Below are 21,159 nucleotides of genomic sequence, written 5' to 3' on the forward strand. Positions count from 1 at the left end.
TTATGGTAAAGTTATGTCGCAATATGTGCAACACATACATGTGTACAATATCAGGGTCTGTTCACGTGGGCTCTTCCTCTCTGTTGACGACAGGAACCATAACTCTTGTTTCTCTGCAATGAATGTCGTGAGTTCCATAGGGAACTTTCGGAAGCTACAATCGGTAAGTTTTAGAATTAAAGAAACCTGCGAGTGGTAGAGGCAAACCACCGCTGAATGGACTCCACGAGATTGAGAAGCACTGGAGAGATATCTACGACTGCTCAAACTCAGCATACAACTCACGGATGTTGGTCAGCGTTGTGTCCCAGGAGCGCACACTTTACTTGATAGCGTCTGAGTTGTACGTAATAAAGTACAGGTAAACTGACCTGCGTGATCACAGAAGCATGCTCATATCCAAAGATCGTTTCTCTAAGCTCTCTGACACAACTTGTTAGTGGCCAGAGGAACATCGTCTCGCAGCAAGCACGGGTCCCCACTGAGCAGCTGTGCAAGCGAACGAACGACTGCACTTGCTCGGAAAGTAGATTCGTGGGCCGCTTACTGGTGTGAGAAGATTGCAGTGCGTGAAATAGTTCAAATGGCGCTAAGCACTATGGGACTTAATATCTGAGGTCATCAGTCCCCTAGACTTATAACTACTTAAACCTAACTAACCTAAGGACATCACACACATCCATGCCCGAGGCAGGATTCGAACCAGCGACCGCAGCAGCAGCGTGGTTCTGGACTGAAGCGCCTAGAGCCGCTCGGTCACCGCGGCCGGCTGCAGTGCGTATAACTTCATCCACAAGTAAGTATCCCCAGCACATACATGAACGGTAGACGGTGGGAAAGCACAACTCATCGCTTCCCACTGTTTTCGACATACTAGTTGCATGCCAACGGTGAATTCTAGGCGACAGTTGTCCACTCTTCGAGCGTCCAGTGGCGGTTTTCATGAGCTGAAGGTAAACTCTTTGAATAGTGCGATATGCAGAAGTATATGTGAGATATCGTTTTAATTACCATGAAGCGAAAGGGTGACTAGAGATGAAGAGATTACTAGCCATTTGTTCTTGTCCAGCCCTCAACTGGGGAATGATTTGTTGCTCCTTCGTTCTTCTAGCGCGAGGTACAGTCCACAATAGTAAACGCCGATCTCTGTGACGAATACATTGTTGCACATGATATTGCGGAGTGTTTCCCCGAATCGAAGATTTCGCAGTACTCCCCTGACGAGGTGGTACATGTAAAGCCCGCAGCGCGAACGACCACAGATATCTCATCAATCGGGTACCTATGACCTGGCCGCACTCGTGATATTCCACTCTTCTTGCTTGACTGTTAAACCCACCGCCAGTAATAAGTGCGATAACAACCTCCTCATGTGATAAGGGCGCTGCCAATCGCAACTATCTCTAATTCACCTGTTGATGAGTGTACGTGGCCTTTAGCTTTACCTTCACTCTGGCACTCACTACGTCCCATTCCACATTCACATTCTTCAATCTTCAACTATGTTGAGAGATGGTGCGTACCACAGAGTAAAGTGTTAGAAGGAATACCATTTCAAAGCTACCGTCTAATTCCTCATAAAAAAGCTGATCACATCCCTTCGCTAGTATCAGACAAATACTAGATAGGATAGCCCAATACGGTCCTCAGCAGAAACTACAACCATGGTTACCAGTAGACGGAAAATGCAATTAACCAGGAACCTGGAAACTTCAGACTTTTTGAGACGGCAGTGAACCAGTTGCGGTACGTGATCATTTTTATCTAACTGCCACGCATCATAATCGAACTCCTTAAATTGATAAACTCATGTAATCTAAAGTAATCTATGTCGAGAAATGAAAGTATGACTGCTAATAAAGTCAATCTCAATGATTACCATACCTGACTACTAAAAAATTCCATTGTAATCTCTTCTTCTGGAAGATTACTTCAAAGAGTAGTCGAGTCTCATTGAATGCATGTGAACAAAGCCTCACAGAGCAGAGATGGGTCGAGCCACTAGTTGCAAGGGGCTGCGGATCAGATCGCACATGCCGCCACCACCAAGGGACGTAAGAGGCCAGGTAGGATCGGTGTACCGTGTATGGGCAGAGGCCTGCCGCAGAAGTGCTTACGTTCTAAGTGACAGGAGGCTGTTGGTTATTAAGAGACTGTTATTAAGGTTACGTTTCGGCCAGGACCAGGTGAGCACTGCGACTTTTACTAACAAACAAGTAGCGACAGCGCTTGCAGAATCGTGAAGCACAGAGCCCTGCAGGAGTCCTGGGTACTGGGAAACGCTGGGCGAAGAGCCGCTTAGAGATAAGATCTAAGAGATGGAGTAAGGAGAGGCCACCTTTGTGTTTGGGAGCATAGCACTAGAAACCATCAGGCTGGTGCCAAACGAATTGAGGTTGTTGATTTTTGCTAAGAAACTGTAAGAGGAACTACCACTGGTAGTAACAAATTAACTCTGGTGTGGGAAAGCTGAGCTAATTTGGGCCCACATACAGGCGGCCTTATTGCATAGAACATGAAGTGTGACAAATGGTGGGAGTCAGATGCTGCCTAAGTCTGAGAGAGATACAGTACTAAAAATCCTCAATCGTGTTACACTGAAGTGCCAAAGAAGCTGGTATAGCATGCGTATTCAACTACAGAGATATGTAAACAGGCATAATGCGACGCTGCGGTCGGCAACGCCTGTATAAAACAACAAGTGTCTGGTGCAGTTATTAGATCGGTTCCTTCTGCTACAATGGTAGCTAAACAAGATTTAAGTGAGTTTCAACGTGGTATTATAGTAGGCACAAAAGCGATGGGGCACAGCATCTCCGAGGTAGTGATAAAGTTGGGGTTTCCCGTACGGCCATATCAAGAGTGTACAGTCAATATCAGGAATCCGGCGAAACATCAAATCTCCGACATAGCTGCGGCCAAAAAAAGATACTGCAAGAACGACTGCAGAGAATCGATCAACGTGACAGAAGTGCAACCCTTCCGAAAACTGCTGCAGATTTCAGTGCAGGGCCATCAACAACTGTCACGGTGCGAACCAGTCAACGAAATATCGTCGATATGGGCTTACCCTCGATGACTGCACGACACAAAGCTTTACGCCTCGCCTGCGCCCATTAACACCGACATTGGACTATTGATGACTGGAAGCATGTTTCCTGGTCGGACGAGTATCGTTTGAAATTGTATCGAGAGGATGGACGTGTACGGGTATGGAGACAACCTCCTGAATTCATGGACTCTGCATGTCAGCAGGGGACTGCTCAAGCTGGTGGAGGCTCTGTACTGGTGTGGAGCGTGTGTAGTTGGAATAACATGGGACCCCCGATACGTCTAGATACAACTCTGACAGTTGACACGTAAGTAAGCATCCTGTCTCATCACCTGCATTCATTCGTGTCCATTGTGCATTCCGAAGGAATTGGGCATTTCCAGCAGGATAATGCGACACCCCGCATATTCAGAATTGCTACAGAGTCGCTCCAGAAACACTCTTCTCAATTTAAACGCTTCCGCCGGCCACCAAACTCCCCAGACATGAACATTATTGAGCATATCTGGGATGCGTTGCAACGTGCTGTTCAGAAGAGTTCTCCAGCCCCTCGTACTCTTACAGACTTATGGACATCCCTGCAGGATTCATGGTATCAGTTCCCTCGAGCACTATTTCAGACGTAAGTCGAGTAGATGCTGCGTCGTGTTGCGGCACTTTTGCGTGATCGCGGGGGCTCTGTACGATGTTGGGCATGTGTGACAGTTGCTTTCGCTCTTAAGTGTAGAACTGAGTGTGGGAGGGGGACTACATTCTTAATAGAAGGCATCTGATTGGTCAGCACTCTGATTTAAACAACATCATTGGCGATCTAAATGGTGTACATGACTCACAGTCACAAACAAGGAGTATAAATTTACTTCCCACTGGGAGTACTATGTGAAACACTTCCATCCGAGAATCTACATGTGTCACAATTCTCCTTAGGGTGAATTTCGATTGCAGGTTCTGAGGGAGAGCAACCTACAATACAGGACAGATGACTTATTTTAGCACCCACCAAGAAGCCACTCACGGGCACCAGTAAGTTGTTGTTGTTGTTGTGGTCTTCAGTCCTGAGACTGGTTTGATGCAGCTCTCCATGTTACTCTATCCTGTGCAAGCTTCTTCATCTCCCAGTACCTACTGCAACCTACATCCTTCTGAATCTGCTTGGTGTATTCATCTCTTGGTCTCCCCCTACGATTTTTACCCTCCACGCTGCCCTCAAATACTAAATTGGTGATCCCTTGATGCCTCAGTACATGTCCTACCAGCCGATCCCTTCTTCTGGTCAAGTTGTGCCACAAACTTCTCTTCTCCCCAATCCTATTCAATACTTCCTGATTAGTTATGTGATCTACCCATCTAATCTTCAGCATTCTTCTGTAGCACCACATTTCGAAAGCTTCTATTCGCTTCTTGTCCAAACTATTGACCGTCCATGTTTCACTTCCATACATGGCTACACTCCATACAAATACTTTCAGAAATGACTTCCTGACACTTAAATCAATACTCGATGTTAACAAATTTCTCGTCTTCAGAAACGCTTTCCTTGCCACTGCAAGTCTACATTTTATATCCTCTCTACTTCGACCATCATCAGTTATTTTGCTCCCCAAATAGCAAAACTCCTTTAATACTTTAAGTGTCTCATTTCCTAATCTAATTCCCTCAGCATCACCTGACTTAATTCGACTACATTGGGAGGATGGTGAGCAATACCAGCGTTCGCGAAACAAGTTGTAGGAAGCATGCGAAGGCTTCAGATAAACATTAGGACTTTCACGTTTTTTGTTTCAAGTACGCTAATTAATAACTGCAGGCTCAACATGCGCTCAATCAAGGTAGTAGACGCTTCCGTGATACTTTCCGTTCTTCTTCCCTTCTTTTTCGAGAAACAATCGGCAGTCACTGTGCGGCTTCTGAGAAATTCGTTGCATCTCCACTGTTGAGGCTTCGTGAACATAACTGTTTCTTGTTATCTGTGCACTTTGTATTTAACTTGAAGTCAGTAGGGGCTTACAATATGTAGGGCTTGACAGTGACCATCGTTTCATTCTGTAGTTTTATGTATGCCGTATCTTTATCATCTCTGCGAGTTAAAGACCCATGTTTCATGTATGTTAGAGCCACCCCTGTTTAATTGATTCAGTTCACTAAGTTATCCATTGATGAAACCTATAATTAAATTTACTTAATCCTATGGGGCGCGAGCTGTTTATCGTTAAGGTAATTCTTACTACCACAGGTGTATGTTGATAGCTCAGCTATAACCTCACAGTTGGCATAGTGGTTAAAGCACAGTTCACATTCAGGAAGCATGGGATCAAAAACCTGGTCCGACCATCGAGACTTAAATTTACAAAGTCCTTCTACGTATGTGGCTGTGATAGCTTCGGCAAGATCCTCGACATTTTAATTGTGTATTGTGTACTTGGGCTACGTTTCTAATGATTTAGTCGTAGACTTATCCTTTTATGTAAAATGGTGGTTATCGTCATGATTAGTAAATATTTTGCTCCTAGCACTGAATAAAAACCTCTTCTAGATCCTTGCATGCACTATCGTCCTCGGCAATAAGCATCTATGTTGGCTTTTTAATGTTATCTACCACCTCTATATTAGGCTATCACGTCGGTATTTTCTTACATCTTGGAATCCAGCAAAGAACATTAGTGGCCAATCTACCGAAGATTAGTCTACCTATAAGAAATGGGCACCTCAATTTTATCAACAAAACTCCAAACGAACAGAACACTAGGCATTATCGGGAACTAATTTGGTAAAGTTATGAGCTACAGCCACGTTCCAGTTCAAAATAGCGAGTGTTGTTACCTCGCACTGCGAGCACAGTAAGTGATCTCGGAGGATGTAATCTTTGGCAACCGCGACGGTTATTTGTCAGCGGCATTAAAGTTATTTGCATTTAGAAGAAAAAAGGAATCACAGTACCGACCGCAAAAGGCAACGAAAGAGACGAGCACAGTTTTGAATTTGACTAAGTCGATGTTGCACAAATTGCGGAAGCAGGGATACGATGCTAAGAGGAATAGATTCAAGTATCTATCTCGAGGAAGACTGAGAAGCAAAGTGCACACAATAAACATTTCGTTGCCGGTATGAGAAGTTCACAGTTTTTTCGTACAGAACTTGACTTTAACGCTAACACGTAAAGTTTGAGAAGAATCTTTCTGTCTATGGAATTTTACGACGTTCCCCAATAAATGTGCGAACGAGACGACATTTTTCACAAACGACATTTTACATTAGATTTTTTTCTAAACAACGAAGCATAACAACAAAATTGGGTTTGACCTCCCGTCGACATCGTGGTCATTACAGATAACAACTAAAGCGGCAGTTGGTTTATTCATCCGAGACATGGACTCATACACATTACACTGTGAATCAAGGTTGTCGAAGCGAGGATTAGCGTCAAAGAAAAGTGTCGGTCATTGGTTGTGTAATGAAAGGCATTGACTGGACTGTACGCAATCTCCCCTGCCCTCTGCTCGGACGTAAGCATGACGTCTACATCTACCTCTACCCGATTACTCTGAAATTCACACCTAAGTGTTGGGCAGAGAGTTCGTAGAATCACTTTCAGACAGTTTCTCGACCGTTCCACTCTCGAATCTCACATAGGAAAGATGAACACCTTAATTTACGTAAGTGCTACGATTTTTCTTATTTTAGTACGATGGCCATTTCTCCCTAATTAGGTGGTGGTAGTCAACAAAATCTCTTCGCATTAGGAGGAGAAAGTTACTGAGTTAACGAAAAACGCCTTTGCTTTAATGATTTCCACCCAACTCACGTGTCATTTTCGTGACACTATCTCCCCTATTTCACAACAATACAGAACGAACTGCTCTTCTTTGAACTTTTGCGTTCCCTCCGTCAGTCTTCCTTGTAAGGACCCCATTCTGCCCAGCAGTACTGCGGAATATGACGGACAAGCGTAGCGGACGTACTCCCTTTAGCAGATTTGTTATATCTTCTAAGTGTTCTGTCAGTAAAACGCAGTCTTTGGTTCGCCTTCCTCACACTGGGGGCCGAACCGCACAATAACCCTGGGTTCGGTGTGGGGCGGCGGTGGGGTGAGTGGACTGCTGTGGCCTGTTGTGGGATTGTCAACCACTGAGGGCTATGACGGGGACGAAGCCTCTCGGTCGTTTCTCGGTCCCCAGTTCAATACAACTTAAACTGAATAAACACTTTGTTTAAGGACTGATAGTTTAGAGTTTGTTGATTCTGCGTAAAAAGCGCTCTAAAACTCTGTGACTCTGAGACGAAACGGTACATCACAATTATTACTCCGTTCTACAAATTCATTCACTTTTGAAGGCTGCCTGTCCTTTTGCTGGATCGAGGTTCAATGTATTCTCAATGCTGTTGGTGTTAATGATAATGAATAACTGGTAGATTATCGAGAGGAAGCTGAAAGGTCTACAGAATTTTTTAATGTGTTCCTTCATTCTGGTGAAGCATAGCAATTTGAAACAGTGTTCCAGATTTAGGGGATTTTCTATCACTCAGATACTCAATATGTTCCTTTTTTATTACTTTGTTCCAGATTTAACAATTTCTGTTGAAACATAATCGTTCGTAGACACATTTCCTTGCTTAACTCTAATGTCTTTATACCCGTTTGCTTATGTAATATCATAATTCTCATTATTAACAATGTGTGTTTCCTGTTCATCTCGTGAACAACACCAACATTTGTGAAATCTTCAGACACTTTTAGAACATTCTCTACATTTTAGTACCTCTGAGTCTACTATTTTAACTGAAGATGTGTGACTACTACATAACAGAAGGTTTTGTTTTGTTTTCTTCATACCATTTTTGTTTCTAAATGTTTCTCTCACCAAATTTTTAATTCTTGCTTCTCACATATTTTCGAAGACGTTACCGAATAGTCTTGTTTAATTTACCGCATTTCAGAATGTTCATAGCACTGTATCCTGAAACTCTTGCCTTATCTTAATGGTTACCTTAATGCTTCTGAGATTTTCATTTCTTTTGATTTCTTCATATCTGATGTTTGCCTAAGTACGTTTGTATTCAGTGCAAACCATTCTACTTTATTTATCAACTTGATTAAATTACGATGCGGATGAATGATCCCACGAAGAATTATAGTAACCTCTAAGAGAAAAACTTGCTGCAAGACGACAGTAGAAACTTAGGATACGATACAGTAACAACAGAGGTCAAATGTAAATATACGATGAGAGGGACAACATTCTTCTTCTTAACACGTTCTTGTAGAAGAAAACAACAGTAAAACAGACTTGAGTAGGACCAAATGAAAGCGAAATTGCTTATGGAATAATAAATAAATTGTACGGTGTATCACGATCCCAAAACACTTTAGAAGTTCAAACATTTGTAGACTCGGAAGAAGCTGAGTAAAAGTAGATAAAAACCTGCAATATAATAGACTCATGACGCAAGAAGACTGAAATGAAGATTGTTGTTGTGGTCTTCAGTCCAAAGACTGGTTTTATGCAGCTCTCAATACCCCTCTATCCTGTGCAAGCTTCATGATCTCCGAGTAACTTCTGCAACCTACATCCTTCTGAATCTGCTTAGTGTATTCATCCCTTGGTCTCTCTCTCTCTCTGCGATTTTTACCCTCCACGCTTCCCTCCAATATTAAATTCGTGATCCCTTGATACCTAAGAAAGTGTCTTATCAATCGATCCCTTCCTCTAGTTAAGCTGAGTCACAAATTCCTCTTCTTCCTAATGCTATTCAGTACCTCCTCATTAGTTGCTTGATCTACCCATCCAATCTTCAGCCATTCTTCAATAGTACCCGATTTCAAAAGCTTCTATTCTCTTCTTGTGTAAACTGTTTATCGTCCGTGTTTCATTGCCACACATGACTACACTCCATATAAATACATTCAGAAAAGACTTCCTGAGACTTAACTCTACACACGATGTTAATAAATTTCTCTTCTTCTGAAACGCTTTTCTTGCCATAGACAGTCTCGATTTTATATCCTCTCTACTTCGACCATCACCAGTTACTTCGCTGCCCAAATAAAAAAAAAAAACTCATCTACTACTTTAAGTGTCTCATTTCCTAATCTAATTCCCTCACCAACACCTGATTTAATTCGACTACATTCCATTATCCTCCTTTTACTTTTGTTAACCTTATATCCTCCTTTCAAGGTGCTGTCTATTTCATTCAACTGCTATTCCAAGTCCTTTGCTGTCCCTAACAGAATTATGTCATCGGAAAACCTCAAAGTTTTTATTTCTTCTTCCTGGATTTTAACTCCAACTCTAAATTTTTCTTTTCTTTTCTTTGCTGCTTACTCAATATACAGATCGAAAAACGTCGGGGTTAGGGTACAACCCTATCTCACTCCCTTCCCAACCACTGCTTCCTTTTTGTGCCCCTAAATTCTTGTAACTGCCATCTACCTCCTGTACAAATTGTAAACATCTTTTCGCTCCTTGTATTTTATCCCTGCCACCTTCATAATCTGAAAGAGAGTATTACAGTCAACATTGTCAAGAGCTTTCTGTAAGTCTACAACTGGTATAAACGTAGGTTTACCTTTCCTTAACCTATCTTCTAGGATAAGTCGTAGAGTCAGTACTGCTTCGCGTGTTCCTACATTCCTACGGAATCCAAGCTGTTCTTCCCCGAGTGCGGCTTCTACCAGTTTTTCCATTCGTCTGTAGCGAATTAGTGTTAGTATTTTGCAGCCGTGACTTATTAAACTGGTAATTCGGTAATTTTCACACCTGTCAGCACCCGAATTCTTTAGAATTGGAATTATTATGTTCCTCTTGAAGTCTGAGGGTATTTCGCCTATCTCATACATCTTTATCACCAGAGGGATGAATTTTGTCATGGCTTGCTCTCCCAAGGCTATCACTAGTTCTAACTGAATATTGTCTACTCCTAGAGCCTTGTTTCGACTTAGGTCTTTCAGTGATCTGTCAGATTCTTCACGCAACATCATATCTGCCATCTCATCTTCATCTACTTCCTCTTCCATTCCCATAATATCGCCCTCAAGTACATCGCCCGTATGTAGACCCTCTATTTAGCCTTTCCACCTTTCTGCTTACCCTTCTTTGGTTTTCCATCTGAGTTCTTGATATTCATACAGGTCGATCTCTTTCTCTAAAGATCTCTTTCATTTTCCTGTAGGCGGCGTCTATCCCACCCCCTAGTGATATATGCTTCTATATCCTTACATTTGTTCTCTAGCCGTTCCCGCTTAGTCATTTTGCACTTCCCGTCGATCTCATGTTTTAGAAGTTTGTATTCCTTTTCGCCTGCTTCACTTACTGCATTTTTATATTTTCTCCTTTCGTCACTTAAAATCAATATCTCTTGTGTTACCCAAGGATTTCTACTAGCCCTAATCTTTTTAGCTACTTGATCCTCTGTTGCCTTCACTATTTTATCTGTCAAAGCTAGCCATTCTTCTTCTACTCTATTTCTTTCCCCTGTTCTTGCCAGTCTTTCCCTAATACTCCCTCTGAAACTTTCTACAACCTCTAGTTCTTTCAGCTTATTCAGGAACCACCTCCTTAAATTTCTACCTTTTTGCAGTTTCTTCAGTTTTAATCTACAATTCACAACCAATAAATTATGGTCAGAGTCCACGTCTGCACCTGGAAACATCTTGCAGTTTAAAACCTAGTTCTCAAATCCCTGTCTTACCATTACAAAATCAATCTGAAACCTTCCTGTGTCTCCAGGTCTCTTGCGCGTATACAATCTTCTTTCATGATTCTTAAATTAAGTGTCAGCTATGAGTAAGTTATGCTCTGTGCAAAATTCTAGCAGGCGGCTTCGTCTTTCATTACTCACCCCAGTCCATATTCACCTACCACCTTTCCTTCTCTTCCTTTTGCTACTATCGAATTCTAGTCCCCCGTGACTATTAAATTTTCGTCTCCCTTATCTATGAACAATTTCTTTTAGCTCATAATACGTTTCTTCAATCTCTTCATCATCTGCGGAGCTAGTTGGCATATAAACTTGTACTTCTGTGTAGGGGTGGGCTTCGTGTCTATCTTGGCTACAATAATGCGTTCACTATACCATGAAGATTATGAGATTTAATTTTGGGTTGCAGAGGTACAGAAGATTAAATTATGGAAGATGTTCAGCATATTGCAAAATGAAGGCGTACAGTTGTAGACAAGAACGCCAGTTGTTTGACAACAGGTCTCAGTAGGGTTATGTACTAATATTGAGTGCAATATAGACATATGAAGGAGAGTTGATTTCGGCAGATAGCAGTTTTCAAATGTGTACTCCTGTATTAACAAAAATACGAACAAGAACAACGTACTATAGTCACTAACACTTTAAATAGATACTGCCGTAGTGTTTGGTATATGTAAAGATCACCTTACTGACCGCAAAAAAGCATTGTCCTACCCCGGTTAATTCGACACTGACCAGTGGAAACAACTGTCCAGAGATATACCAACATAAAGTCATCGCTGCCTAGGTACCGGGCCATGTTGCCTCACTATTATATAGCTTTCGTCCGTGTTTTTAAAACTATAATTATATACAGAGTGTTCCTGGAGAAATTGTCAGTATTCAAGACTATGACAGGAACGATCATTCGAAGCCAAAATGAGTAGTAAAAATGGGCTCTAAAATCCATACCTTAGGAACAATGACCACTGCTTCATTTTCGCTACTGTGAAACACATCTTTTCTGTTGAACAAATGCTCATGTTTACTTGACAATTTTTTTCTTTTCTTGGTATTTACTACCTTCTCACAAAGTGTGGATAGCAAAGAGACTCCAATAGATGAGTTGGTTTCACGGCGTCGAAGATGAAAGAGTGCTCATAGTTCTTAAGTTACGCATTTTAGAATCCATGTTTAGTAGACTCTTATGGTCTGAATGATCCTACCTGTCATATCTCTAAATACTGGCCATTGCTCCCAGGGCATTCTGTTTGTATCCCACCTCGTTTAATGTTTACGTCAATTGATATAGTATGTCGGTCTTTAAAACAAAATCAAAACTTGTAATCTTTTGACTGCTAACTGTAAACTGGACAGTGTCAAATTAATGTAGGCAGGACGACGGTCTGTACGGTTAGCGAAGTGAGTTTTCCATATAACATTACAGCAGTAGATACCTTAAAACGCTGGCGATTACAGAACACTGTTCTCGCCCATGTTATTAAGGATGTTAGAGTATGCACTTGAAAATGGCTGGAATGCAAAAAGCGTATAGTCACACGAAATAGTGCAAAAGTTTATTATAATTGTATTTTCTACTAATAGAAACCGTATTCGCACATCCTACTTCATTTCTCGAATTATTCCTAACCAACTGCAATCTTCACGATCTGTAATCCAGTTAGATGATACTTAATGTGTCAGAATGCTTGTAGCTCAGTTTCGCCGTTTTCTTTCGGTTCGTCGAAAAAATATCACTAGGTAGTCGAAAGGAAACCTGGAAATACGACTGAAACAATCTGATGTACCAGACGTGCAGAAACACAGGAGCGTGCCACAGTAAGAATGAAAATGGAAGTGAATTCTTTTTCTGACCATTGGTACAACCGATTCGCTAGAAAAGAATTAATTCCATGAATTCCTTCATACATAATATGATCTCTTGAGAAGCAAATCATTACTGTCATTACACTTGGCGCGGGCATACACATAAAGTTATATTTGTTCAGTGGGATCTTAAAACGAATGTTTTACCAGTAGTAAACCAATAGCAGACTCTAAGAAGAGATCAGACACATTAAAATCAATCGACACCATACTTCTTTAGTGCTTCGTGAGAGAAACTGTTGAAGAAGACTTCAATGCAGTAATAATGTGATTCTTACTCTCAGATACTTACTAATTTTGGAATTTCGACTTTACGGCGTATTTGGCGGCAAAGTGGTCATTGTTCTTGATTCAAACTGAGATATGCTCAAGGTCGTGAAACAGCAGCGGGTGACAGCTAATGTATTCCTCAAAATCCGAATGAGCAACTACCACATTACTTCTCAGCACCACAATGTAGTTGAAAGAGCAGATACGCTCTAGAGGACTCAACACTGTGTTTCACAAACTGCCTATATGTTCAACTAGGGAAAAGTTGATGCGTTAAGTTTGATAGATCCTATATACTAAAGGCTTTTAATTACTGCAGACTGTAGAATAAAATAGGTAACTCTGGCAGAAGTTTACAGCTATTGTCTTGCAACGGAATCGGTGATCCCATATTCTACAGCTATTTACTATGAATCACGCCATATTAACAAAGCGAAGAAGCCAGCACCGTGAATGCTAAACGAAAACTGTTAGCCAAAGCAGCATATTTTCGAACGTAATCGTTATAGTGTGGTAGAGGGCACACCGCGATTACTCTGTTGAATATATCTTGTAATATAGCAGTTCTAGAAATCAAATTAAGGTTTTCGAGACGCGATAACATTGAAACGGGGAAATGTGTTCTGTGTGGGTAACGATATCCTGAAGCAAACTCGGAAACTCGGTGGAAGGAGAGTCGGGGGTAGGGGGGGGGGGGGAGACAAGGAATCATCGACGCGTCCCTGGGTTGGTAACTTTAAGTTCTAGCAACGATAATGATGCCTCTGCCTACCTTAAATATTTGACACCATGGTCATAACCAACAAGTGGTCAACACTGGATGCAGTGAAGGCAGTGCAAGGGATGGATTCACTCAATGTGTTCGAGGAATGACACTATTATGTTTGACAGAACTGGCAGATTTCCAGTCTCTGATTTACGCGACACGGGGGTTTCCAGATCAAACCGCGCGACATAACCCAAACAAACGTGTGCCATCAAGGCTAATATCGATAGGCAGCATTTGTAATGTCTGTAACTTTGAACGTAGCGCTTAGTCCTTCACCCGCTCAGAGGGCAACCGCGGCATTGTTTCAGAGCCTCAGTAGAGGCGAGCAACGTCGATCTGAGTTTCAGCAGCGGACTGCGAACTTCTCGACTGGAGGCAAAGGGCGTCGAGGGCCACTGCGGGCGCAACAACAGTGTGTCACTGAACTGCAACCTGCCAGTGGAAGATTAACGAGGAGCCACTGTCTTGAGGTGCCTGGTTCCTGTCGTGGGGCGAGACCTGCAGTGAGATTCTCACCAGACCCTCCTTGGAATATTCTGGAATTGCTTGAGTACATTTGAGTTTGGTGACCACACCCTGAAACGTTTGTACTGTTGTGTATGTGCGCCCTCGACTGCCCTCTGGCAGAACAATTACCGGTGGTTTGTTGTCCATGGAAGTGACTCGTGTAATTGCATACTTAAAGTGATGGTTACCACGGCAAGTCATTACACGGAACTACGTTCGTCACAGCCCAAGTTCAATTCGTTTTTACCTGGCGGATTTGTGAAATACTGGTTTAACTTTATAGATACGTGAAACTAAGGCTATAAAATACCCTATCGTGTTAATGTCTGTTAATGGTTATAAAGTCGATGCCACAGCTGGTTGATCTTGCCTAAGAAAAATGTGCGCGGTTGGTAATTAACGTTGCGTCTGCAGTAACGAATTTGCTTTCTTACCTTGTTGTTTTAATTTTGTTTCTTGGGCAATTTTCAGCTAGTCTGTATTGAATAGTACCAAGCTCTCAATTTTTAAACGTTTGTTGCTTCTTCATGGCTATGCATCCACACTCTTTAATCAAAGTAGTTTACAGATTGTGTGCCTTTGTGGGTTTTATTGCACTTTTCACCTAAGGGTTTCCCGGCGCATTTTTTTTCGAGTTTCAGCAGATATCTGCAATTTACTTTATGCATTGTGTAGTTATAGTCAGTCAAACAGTTACTGCTCGTCATCTCTTTAACGCGACTCCCAGTGTCAACAAAAAGCTTCCGTGTGTTTTTCATTATAAACAAAATCATTTTTAATCGTAATTTTACGTGTCTATTCGATAGGGCGGTCCCAAATTAGTGTAGTCCGATATTCATTTTGTTGATATGTGTTAACAGGGACAGAAATGCATGAAGAATAGTCAGCAATCCACCAGCCAGTCAGTAGCGCTCTATGCTCGACGGCAGCAGTCAGCGCGGGTCACGGCGGTGGTGTCGCTGATGGAGTTCTGTCCCTGTTAATACGTGTCGGTAAAACAAATATCCCGGCAGAGTAATCTGGGACCGCTCTGTCGAATGGGCACGTGAAATTCCGATTTAAAAATCATTCTGTCTGTAAAGGGAACAAACCGACGCTTTTCGTCGACACTGGGCGTCGCATGAAAGTAGTGATGAGCACTATTTGTGTGGGCTGACTCCGGCAACACAGTTCAAAAAGGGAACTGCAAATATCTGCTGAAATACGAGAGAAAACGTGCCTGACGACTCGTAGCAAAGAGACCCTGTATATACCGGGTAAGTAACGTAAGACGTAACACCCCTTTTATTTTGTGAACGGTTATACATTTCGAAAGGGTTTTCGGCAAATGTTAGGGCGTCGAGGTGCACGTATGTTCTAGTTTGGTTAATGTTTTTAGCGCTGGTATCAACGAAGGTATTGAAGGAAGAAGTTTTTTTTTTTTAATGGATCTGCATACTGTTTGTAACTGCATTCGATAGCTCTTGAGAAGACAATTATAGTGATATAACGTTTGTTAATGTTGACCTTGAAACCTATCGTAAAAAGTTTGAGAAGTATCTTAGAATTTGAGAGTGCGGTGGCCTAAAACGGCATTTGCGGCGCAAACACTGCCAAGCAGGCGTCTTGGAAAAGGCTGCGTAGTTGTGTACCGTAACGTTCGCCTGCGCTACGAGAATAAAGCTTTATTTCCCCTTCAACCAACTCACGACCTGTATGTAGGTTCACGAACAAATCTTGTGTACGCAAGTACGACATAGGTTAGAATACAGTGCATCACAAAGGGCTTAGGAAAACTATTTCACATTAGTGTATCCTCACAGTCTACGGAAACTGAAACAGAGAAACCAACTGTTCATTCTTCAAAAATAAAGAGCTTTTATACGCGAAAAGCAACTATCGTATTAAACATCTAAATGTTATAAGGAAGACATGACCTATCTTTTCCCGTACATGACTGTGTGCTTGTTACAGGTAAAATACATGCTGTCCGGTAACTGTCTCTACCTACACTGCTCTAAATTGCATCATATGAGGTACATTCGTTGAACTAAATATTTTATTGAAAATACCTTGGTGACCACCTGTATAGCGCAAAATAAATATTCTTCATAACGACACGTCATCTCATGCTGAACGTAAGGGCGTAATGACAGTGTTACCAGCTACCTGCAATACATGATACCGACATATTTGACAATGCACTGCAATTTCGTACACACGTAAGTGAAATGAACAATTTACTAACAATGATTCAGTAACCACCCAAATCACATAACATAAATTTTGTCTACCCAAAAATAACTTTATCCTTTATTTAACTATGTGTTAAAACTGTTGACCATGGACCCAAATGCTCATTTGCAGTCAGCGTTCGAAAGAATTGTGAACAGATGTAATTAGAGTGGATGATAGGGTAGAGCATGCACTGACCATTCGATAACACGTATCGTCTACTGTGTTTCTGGCTCGTCGTAGACTGCATCTTTCATTGTTCCCGATGAAAGAAATCAAGAATCAAATCGGGGGACCTCGCAGGCGATTTGACAACAGAATTTCGTCCTAACCGAAGTCCAGGAAATGTCTCATTCGGTATCTGCGCTGCAACACGGAACGAGTGTTCAAAATGTTCAAATGTGTGCGAATTCCTAAGGGACCAAACTGCTTATGTCATCGGTCCCTAGACTTACAAATTACTTAAACTAACTTATGCTAAGAACAGCACGCACACCCATGCCCGAGGGAGGTCTCGAACGTTCGGTGGGAGTGGCCGCGCAGTCCGTGTCATGACGCCTCAAACCGCGCGGCCACTCCGCGCGGCACGGGACGAGTGGTTGGACTACCATCGTGGGACAACTGTCATGTTGCAGCCGCCTACAGTGTTGAATATCCAGTGGTATCTCTTGTAAAAGAACCGGCAGAATTTTCGTCAGTTCCTCTTGTCCATTTACAACGCCTGAGATGAAGTAATATCCCACAATGTAATTTCCTACGAAGCCCCACCATACGTTTACTTTCCAAGGCCGTTGATGTTGCACCTGACGAGGTCAGTGTGGATTTTCGGCTGCCCAGTACACCATGTCAAGCAACTCTACATTAGTGTGATCAGTAAACGTTGCTTCATCGTTGAAGAGCACACATCGGAGAAACGTAGGCTTGTCTCTCAGTTGCTGAAGGCCAAACCCACAAAATTCTGTACGACATTCAAAATAACGGTCATCGAGTGTCTGATGCAGTGACAGATGACAGGGATAGAAATTCCGTCGACGCAGGACGCGAATGACATTCGTCTGCCTGAATCCACATTCTTTGGTAATATGTTTAGTACCAGTGAGCGGGTTCATTAGCGTCGTATCCTGAACAGTTTCTTAGTGTTCTGTAAGTTACTGTCTTCTTGCCCTCTTTCTGAAGTTCAAGCACTAGCATCTTAATAATTCATGCAATTTCCTGGCGCATGGTATATTGGAGATTCAGATAGGTTGCTCTATACCGCTGTACTGTTTTTGCGGCGTTTGTTTTACATTTACCATATAAAAGTAGTATAGCCAACTTCTCTCCTGTGGTGTGCGTATCTGCATTCAACAAATACTGGAGCAGAAATGAGCGGCCTGCAGTGCAAAACGTGTTGGCATTCTGACATAGCGTAGCACGAAAGCTCTGCTTGGCGGTGTTTGTACCGCTAATGCCCATTTCGGCCACTGTGCTCTCAAATTCTTGGACATTACTCTATTTTTCTTACGGCAGTTTTCAATGTCAACAGTAACAAGCGCTAGTACAGTGTAATTGTCTTCTCAAGAGTTATCGAATGCCGTTATAAAAAGTACATGGTTTCATTAAAAAAAGTACTTGCTTCAAAATCTTCGTTCATGGTAACGCAAAAAACATTAAGCAAATAAATACGTGACCCTTCACGCTCTAATATTTGCCGGAAACCGCATTTCGATATGTGTAACCGTTCACGAAATAAAAGAGGTGTTACATCTTACGTGACTGACCCTGTATATATCTGGTAAAATTCAGTTTTTATCAGGTTCTCGTAAGATTTTGTTCCTACAGGTTTATGCATTCGGACTCTTTTACCAAACTGTTGTTGTAAGATTAACTGGCCGCGCCGAGTGGCCACTCGGTTTGATGCGCCATGTCACGGATTGCACGGCCCCTCCCGACGAAGGTTCGAGTCCTCCCTCGGGCATGGGTGCTTGTGTTGTTCTTAGCTTAAGCTAGTTTAAGTAGTGTGTAAGTGTAGGGGCCGATGACCTCAGCAGTTTGGTCCTTTCGGAAGCCATACACATAAGATTTTTTTTTTTTTAAGATTAACTGTATCCGTCATGTTCTCCTTCAGCTTCCTACATAGACTGGAGTAAAGTTTTACAGTTAACATAACTATTAATGGGCACCCCTCCCCCCTCCCCCCCACCCCTTGAAACTGAGTTTCCATTTTGCATCCCGTAAGGGTTCTTAACACGTCGCATTAAGGCTTAGTAATCGCAATTTTTTTTATTATTTATTCTTTTATTAAGATACTCAAAGAGTTTATCAGTGTGTTATAGAAGCAATGTCTTCTGTGCTAAATTTGCTAGCCTCCTGTTATGGTACCAGGAACTACTTGACGGGGTTGAGTCCTGCTCCATTCCTTCTATTGTCATTGAACTCTATCAGACTTTCGCTGAATTTTGGACTGTACGAAGCAAGTTACTATTTGAGAGAATATGTATGCAGGATGTTGGGGGTTTACGTGCAGATATTGTGATCTCTGTTACCTTTATACATTCCAACTTCAGTGAGTTACTTATTTTTTTCTGAAAAACTAACAGTCTTCCCACAAACATGTCACTTCATTTACTACATCCGTAACCGCACAGCTAAGTGAACTACACCTGTAAGTAGAGAATATCTGTTTTGCGTCCAAGCATCCACACTTCACCATCTAACCTGCTGCCCAAGGAAAATTAGTATTAATGGTTTGCTCTCTCCACCGGTACACTGGCAACAGATTTAAAGGATCACTTTCTCTAAACGCCGTAATTGTCTTCCGTTCCACGCAAAAGTTTGAAATTTGGCTGTAAGGTGCGTAAATCCACCCTGTGTAACGGTGCAAAAGCGTAGCTTCCCGCGACGTCACCCTCGGGCTCGACGACGCTTCAGACAGCGAGGCGTCGATACAGCCAGTAAAAAGGACACAGCTCAGACGTTCATTTGACGTTTAAGGTACCTTCATTGTATCACACTGACTCCAAATTTCAGCTCAATTCGCCCGACGCAACTGCGGACGTGTCACTCGACATGGAGGTCGATCGCAACCACTTTCATTCACGTTGCACCCCTTCGTTTAGATGGAGATCAGAACCGAGACACCCAGTGTTAAAATCATGTAGTTTTCTTGTGGCTGGCCGAGGAAAGCATTCCAGACACACTGCCGCTCAGAATCGAAACGAAAATGTTTCACAGTAACAAACATTGCCAGAGGTATTGTACTATTAAGTGACAGATTAAAATCCTAGAAGCCGATGGAATCGGAGCCGTGGCCTTTGGAACTGTAGTTTTGCTTTTCACCAGTGAGCCACCAAGACACACGAAATGACTATCCACTATCCTTCCCACTCCTCTCTCGGTGGTAATACGCCGCCCTCTGTACCTGTGCAATATCCTCGTCCATCGCTACACAATCTGTGCTCTCAAACCCTTGCCTCGTGGGCTCCTATCCCTGTAATAGACCTAGATACAAGAGCTGTACGCACATCCTACCACCATCATCTACTCGAGTGTGGTCACAAGCATCCGACCAAAGGTAGAGCTATCTGTGAAACCAGTCATGCGATCTACAAGCTAAACTAATGTGCTGCATTCTACGTGGGAATGACAACCAACAGGCCGTCTGTCCGCTTGCACGGCCCTCAGCAAACTGTGGCCAAGAAGGAGATGGACCACTCAGTTGCTGAGCACAACGTTCTTCACTTCAGTGACTACCTTCCAGCCCGTGCTATCTGGATCTTTTCTACCAACAACAGCTTCTCTGAACTGTGCAGTTGAGAACTCACATTGCAATATACCCTACGTTCATGCAACGCTCCTGGCCTCAGCCTTCGTTAGTCATTGTCATTTACCCACCTATTCCCTTCCCTCCACCATCATATCCACAGTCTTTTTGCTTCTCTCCTTCTCTGCCCCCCCCCCCCCCCCGCCCCCCTGCCCACCAGCCGTCTAACTTCCCGACTGCACCTAGCCGTCCGACCCTCATCCCACTTCATCCCTGTATGCTCACACAAGCAGCAGTTTACCATCCCCCTCCACCATCCTACTATCCCTTCCCCTACCCACGATACCCTCTTCCTTACCCCCACCACCAAGATAGCTTCTCCCATCAGGCGCAATTGCTCGTAATCTGGTCTTGGCAGCCAGATACAGTGCTTATGTGTGTGTTAGTTGCGTTTGTCTGAATGTGTATGTACGTGTGTGTGCGTGTTTTGTGTAATTTAGAGAAAGTACTTTTGGCCAATTGACAGTCTTTCTGTTGTGCCTGTCTGCGACTCAAAATTTCTGCTGTGTAGTGAGTAGCAGTAAAGGCTTTTCGTATTATTGCCATTATGAGGAGTAAAGATTCAAATGTGCAACGACAGGTCGTTCAAAAAGACGGAACCTTAGAAGTAGCGGGAGACTGGGAGTGGCGCACCTCCTTGTTGGCGATGGCGACGGCGCTGTCGGCGGAGGTGGGGGCGCCGCCGCTGTAGGCGTCCTCCCAGCGCACGGCCACCGCGCCGTCCGCCTGCTGCTGCGGGGGCGGCGGCTGCTGCTGCTGGGACAGCATGGCGCCGGCGGGGGCGCTGCCGGCTGGCGGGCTAGCGGCGGCCGCACGGCCGGGCCCGCCCACGGCGACCGCCCGCACTCATCCCCCCGAAAACAGGTGGCTCTCCGACGCGCTCGACGTGCCCGCCGTCCGCTGCCGCATCCTAATCTGCAACAGGCCGCAGCCGGCGTCACCCGTACTGCTCGCTGCTGCCGAGGTCGGTGCTGGCAA

At 43.2% G+C, this 21,159-nt stretch overlaps 1 protein-coding gene across 1 annotated transcript in view; it reads right to left on the bottom strand.

Annotated features, from left to right (window-relative positions):
• The window catches only part of LOC126176430 (potassium voltage-gated channel protein Shab), a 478,681-nt gene extending 457,788 nt beyond the window's left edge, over positions 1 to 20,893 (bottom strand). The window contains exon 1 of the mRNA XM_049923587.1: positions 20,815 to 20,893. The gene's annotated coding sequence lies outside the window, so the exon portion shown is untranslated. The remainder of the gene's footprint in view (positions 1 to 20,814) is intronic.
• Positions 20,894 to 21,159: the final 266 nt, after the last annotated feature.

This window comes from Schistocerca cancellata, chromosome 3 (assembly GCF_023864275.1).
Source record: "Schistocerca cancellata isolate TAMUIC-IGC-003103 chromosome 3, iqSchCanc2.1, whole genome shotgun sequence".
NCBI lineage: Eukaryota > Metazoa > Arthropoda > Insecta > Orthoptera > Acrididae > Schistocerca > Schistocerca cancellata.